Source organism: Rhineura floridana, chromosome 8 (genome assembly GCF_030035675.1).
Source record: "Rhineura floridana isolate rRhiFlo1 chromosome 8, rRhiFlo1.hap2, whole genome shotgun sequence".
Taxonomy (NCBI): Eukaryota; Metazoa; Chordata; class Lepidosauria; order Squamata; family Rhineuridae; genus Rhineura; species Rhineura floridana.
The window spans coordinates 75,716,930-75,722,929 of NC_084487.1; positions in this window are offsets into that span (position 1 = coordinate 75,716,930).

Here is a 6,000-nt window from a genome sequence, read left to right on the forward strand (position 1 = left end):
CAGTTGCAGACAAGGAAGGGGCTGGCTTGTGCAACTGTGGCAAGCTGAGCAGGCCCTAGCCAGCTGGGGAGGTCTAGCCTCAGAGGGAGGCAATGGCAAACCCCCTCTGAATAACGCTTACCATGAAAACCCTATTCATAGGGTAGCCGTAAGTCGGGATCGACTTGAAGGCAGTCCATTTCCATTCATTTCAAGCATACCTAAATCAGTGCTTGATTCTCCCACCAGTGATTTTAAAATTATTGGTAACATAAAACAACTGCATTCATTTTTCTGTTTGTGATAGCCCTGCTAAATCTGATGTATTTCTAGCTAAGTTATAACCAATGGGTTGTGAATTGTTTGGAAAATAATATCTGAACAAAGTTTTGTTTTTTATGGAGAATATCTAAGGTCACAATAATGTTTTAATTGAATTTCACATTACCAAAGCTAACTATCCAACTAGTATAAAAACGTTTCTGGTTTTTTAATTGTAGGAATCGCTGCTTAATTTCTTCCTGGATTTGTAAATATTGCCTCCATTACAACCTATCAGCAGTGGAGTTTGAATTCAGCAGTAGTGATGCTTTTTCTCAAACAAAGTCATCTGAGCCATAAAAACACATGAAAACAAATAGAAACAGGTTTAACAACCTCTATTAAATAGAGTCTGTTTCCTTGTACAAAGTCTGTTTGTGAGTATACAAACACCTTTCCCCCACTTTTACTTCGACATTTACACCAGTCTTTCTGTGATAAATCTTAGTCAAAGCAGCTTACTAATATATATAGAACAACAAATTAAAAATCCTAAATATAAAACAAATATAAAACAGCATTATAAAAATGTATCCACAGACTGCAAATTTAAAAGTATAATCACAGGCAATGATAAAAATGCCTGTTAAAATAAAGGATGATAGGACAATGAAGAGCACCTCAAAAGTGAATGTGAATCTTAAACATAGGCAGTTTGTCAGATAACCGGTCCCAGGCTGTTTAGGGCTTGAACTGAGCTTAGAAACAAATTGGAAGTCAATGACATTGGAATGAAATTGGCCCTATATGGACTGTCCTGTTCTGCCAATTCCAGATGAAAGGCTGGCAGCAGCATTCTGACCCTATGTGAGTTCCAGGACTTCAACGCCTACAATATATTATTTTGGAGTATATTGATGAAGCTCCTAAAAGTTATCCAAACACCTCTGGAATTTTGTCTTTCTGTTGAGCTTACAAAAGGGTTTCACTCAGAAGGCTCTTCCCTCATACATATCATGAAACATGGATCACATCTACACCATACATTTAAAGTAGATTTATACCACATTAAAGTCATAGCTTTTCCCATAGAATCCTGGGAACTGTAGTTACCCCTCACAGAGCTATAATTGCCAGTGCCCTTAACAAACTATAGTTCCCCAGATTCTTTGGGGAAAGCCATGTGCTTTAAATGTATGGTGTGGATGTGATCAGGGGCTCAGCAGAATGAAAACAAATCATGAAAACTTACACTTTTTATCTGTGGAGCACACTTCCTTGTGGGTAAATAGCGGGGGCTACATTCCTGCTTCCCATGGGTCAGTGGGAGGGAGATGATAGGATGGAGAGGATGAATTCTCACCTCCTCTGCAATCTCCCCTTCCCTGCACTATTCAACTAATCCATAAAAAACAACTGAGCAGGAAGGGAAAGAGACTGCAGAGATGTGGGATCAAGGACAGGGAAGGTTTTGGAAGGAGAGGCAGGTTGGATGGGGAGGCTTCATTGCCACATTCAGCTCCTGAGAAGGAGGTTCCCCACCCCTGCTTTTGGGACTCATTGCTGTTTTTTTTGCTGGGTTTTTTTATATATTGGGAGCGTGTGTGTGTATGAGTGTGTGTCATACCATGGTGCCAACTGGAGAAGACAATCTTGCCACTGTCCCTGCTCTCCTGGATTTCAGCTCAGAGGCAGAAGCATAGCAGAACAATGCACATGTCTGGTTTACCAAGCCCTTATATACATACTGCGATACGTTTCCATCTGGCAAATGGCCATGTGTATTGATCTTTGCTTGACATGTGGGGGACACAAGTTGGAGTCATTAAACTTTCTTAATGGCCTCAAGCATATCTCACAGCCTAAGCTATATGACAGGGCTCTAAATGCTTCTTTGGGCTACTTGGAAGAATTCACATGAAATACATATTCACTAATAGGCAAACAAACCTTGCGGTTTAAGAATGTACCTATAGCCCACAGATATTTCTATCAAACTTTAAAAAGCAGGGAAATTGGGCAGCTATAGTGAATGCACCAGGGGAGCAGGAGACCTGACCTCCTCTCTGAGATATTGGACTGCCCTACAAATGTCAAAATGCAAACACAGTTTGGATTGGTCTTTCACAGTCCAATCCACTTGCTGTGTAGCTTGGAAGAATTTGGTAACGTGCCTCTGAGCATATGGTGAGTGGTGGCAACACCTGCCATCTCCAAAGATGGAGAATTACATTTTTGTACGTTTGTTGGTGTTCTTCTTACTTTGCTTCTTTTCTTGTGTTACTACTGTTTCTACAGAGAATCTAACCTAGAAAATTATATTTTTCTCATTATGCATCCTATTAATTTCAAAGCCTTTTTATTGGTAAGTGTCATATGACGGTGAAGACAGCCTTTTCAAACTGGAAGTTCTGCTCTATTTCTATTTTGGGTGCATTAAGAGTTGAATCTGAAACTGCAGTTTGATGTAAAATCAGACTGAATATAATATGTTGTTACTTCAGGAATGACTCTAGCTCTTGGAAAAAACAAACTTGGCATGCCTAAGATGCATGTTTTCAGCCTGCTATGTTTAAACTACTCCACTAAAGAAAAGGTGGGCATGATCAATTAAAAACATAGAGCACACCTAGAATTTTGCTAAAATATATTTCACCTCCCACTGTTTTATCTTGTGCAAACTAAGACACTCCTCATGTCCATTGGAAACTATTCTGCAAAACAGTCGGTGCCATTATTCTACAATTGTTTTTGGAGCTTTTTTTTAGTGTTGCAAAGTGTTGCTGTATTCACAGAAACAGAAGCAAAAGAGAATGATTTACTATAGGAAACTTCACTAAAATTGCAAAGTAGATCAGACATATTTAAAGTGACTATCTGAACAATATCATTTTAATATAGTTGCTTCCTCCCTGCTAAAACAAGATCAGCACAGCACATGTCTTGTTTGTGTTATTTGGGCTGATATTGCCACCTCTCACCATATGCTCAGAGGCAAATGTTACCAAATTCTTCCAAGCTACACAGGAATGTTCTTAAACCACAAAATTTTGTTGCCTATTAGTTAATTTCTCTGATTATTAATCTGTGAGGTAAGAAATGGGATCCTGTGCAAGTTTGCTGAGAATGGATTGATCATTTGCATGCTTATTGAGTTCAGTGGGATTTACTGCCTTGCAATGTGCTTAGGATAGGTGAAACTGACCACAGGGGATGGGGAGGGGAGGAGGGGGAAGAGCAGGTTTGATCATTTGCATGTTTACTGAGTTCAGTGGGATTTACAATCATGCTTAGGATAGGTAAAACTGACCATGGAAAGGGAGGCCTGGAGTGGGCTGGGGAGGAGGAGAGGAGAGTAGAGGAAGAAGGGTGGAGGACGGGAGAGAGGAAGGAGGGGAAAGGCAGCTCTGATAATTTGCATGCTTATTGACTTCAGTGGGATTTACTTCCGTGCAATCATGGCTAGGACAGGTAAAACTGACCATGGGAGAGGTGGAAAGTAGAGTAGAGGGAAGGGGAGCAGAAGGGGGGAGGGGGAAAGAGAGGATTGGAGGGAGAGGGGTGAAGGACGGGGGAGGGAAGGGGCAAAAGGGAGGTGATGGAAGGAAGAGGAGGGGAGGGCAGATTTGATTATTTGAATGCTTATTGAGTTCAGTGGGATATACTCCCATGCAGGGCCGGTTCTAAAGGGCGGCCAGGTTGGGCACTGGCCCAAGGGTCCCAGAGCTACAGGAGCCCCTGAGGGGGCCCTGAGGAGCCCTCCGCTCCCCTTCCGCGATCTGCACCCCCCCACGCCCCCCACTTACCTCTCAGCCAGCTTTTTAGCATTGCCCTTAATGAAGATGGCGGCTGCAGCTTCCCTAAGGTACTGAAGCCGCTGCCACCATCTTAGTTGATGGCAGAGATGTGCGCACGTAGCTTCATTCCCCTTAGGGAAATATCAGCCACCATCTTCATTAAGGGCAATGGTAAAGACTAGACAGGTAGGGAGGCCGTGGGGGGGCAGGGGCACACGCTCGTACACGCACACCCACCCACCGGGGGGACCATTGCAAGATGATGCCCAAGGGCCCCCGCATGCCTGGAGCCGGCCCTGCTCCCATGCAATCATGCTTGAAAATGAATTGGACTGCCTTCAAGTTGATTCTGACTTATGGTGACCCTATGAATAGGGTTTTCATGGTAAGCGGTATTCAGAGGTGCTTTATCATTGCCTTCCTCTGAGGCTGAGAGGCAGTGACTGGCCCAAGATCTCCCAAAGAGCTTCATGGGAAGAATCCTGGGAATTTTAGTTAGTGAAGAGTGCTGAGAGCAGCTAGGAGATGCCCTGTTCCCCTCACAGAGCTTCAATCAGAGTGGCTGACTGTGAAACCACTCTGGCCACGGGAGCTCCATCAGGGGAATAGGAGTCTCCTCTCAGCGCCCTTCACAAACTACACTTCCTAGGATTCTTGAGGGAAGCCATGACTGTCTCAAGTGAAAAAAAGGCCTGGTGTGGCCTCCTGATTAGCCAAGCTGTGAGTTTGGCATTGGAACACTGACAGTTGGTTCTTACTGAGCATGCCCGACATTATCATTGAGTTCTATGCAAAATTTCCTAAATTAATTAAAAATAAGCCAGGCATTTTTTTTAACTTTTAAACTGCAGAAGATAAAGGTCAGGCTGTAGGGCAAGGTCAGTAATTGGATTACAGGTACTCTGTGAACATAGCTGATTTTTAATTAATTTCAACAGATTATGAGAACTCTGACAAAAAAGTGCAAAACAGGTCTGGTTTTTTATCTCTCTTTTTACACGTTGAGCTCTCGATTCTCTCTGACTGTTTTGTGTATCACCATGAAAATTTAAAGGGTTGTTAAGCAAGCATTTCTGAGTTCAGGACTATATGTTTTGTAAGGTTTTGTTTTGAAATGAGTTTATAGGAAGGATCAGAATGGCATGGGGGTATTTTCAATTTAACATTGCAGAATGTGAAAAATCCATGCTTACTATAGTATACAGCCACACTCATGGCTGTATAATCAGGAGGGTACATGTTTGAAATAAATTAATGTATTTTGTGCCCTTATTTCTGCAGTATACGAACACTGCTAAGCGTAGCTCACTATAGCTTTTTCTGTAAGATGTATCTAAAGCAGCTTCTAGCTACTTTTGAACGACCAGAAAAGAAGATTGTGTTAATTCCTTTGTTCTCTTTATATTTCCCATGAAAGTATTTTTCTGCTTATTTTTCCTGAAGATTGTATGCATAAGATGCAGACTGAGCCAATCCCTGTCGATGTAGCTGTTGCTGCTGCTTAATCCTTATTGGGTTATGTTTGGGGTACTGTTAAGGAAATTGGAGGAAATTGCCATACCTCAGCAACGAATACACTCCCTGTGTGAATGTGGTACCATTGTTGTAATTATGTTGTTTCTCACACTTGGGGTTATAAAGTAGCCACTGGTATATTTAGAATATTCAAACTTCTTGTTATGTGCCTTCAAGTTGACTATGACTTATGGCAACCCTGTTCAGATCTTGTAAGTTCAGGTCTATGGCTTCCTTTATGGAATCAATCCATCTCATGTTTGGCCTTCCTCTTTTTCTATTCCCATCTGTTTTTCTCATCATTATTGTTTTTTCTAGTGAATCATGTCTTCTCATTATGTGTCCAAAGTATGTTAACCTCAGTTTCATCATTTTAACTTCTAATTATAGTTGTGGTTTAATTTGTTCTAACACCCAATTATTTGTCTTTTTCGCAGTCCATGGCATC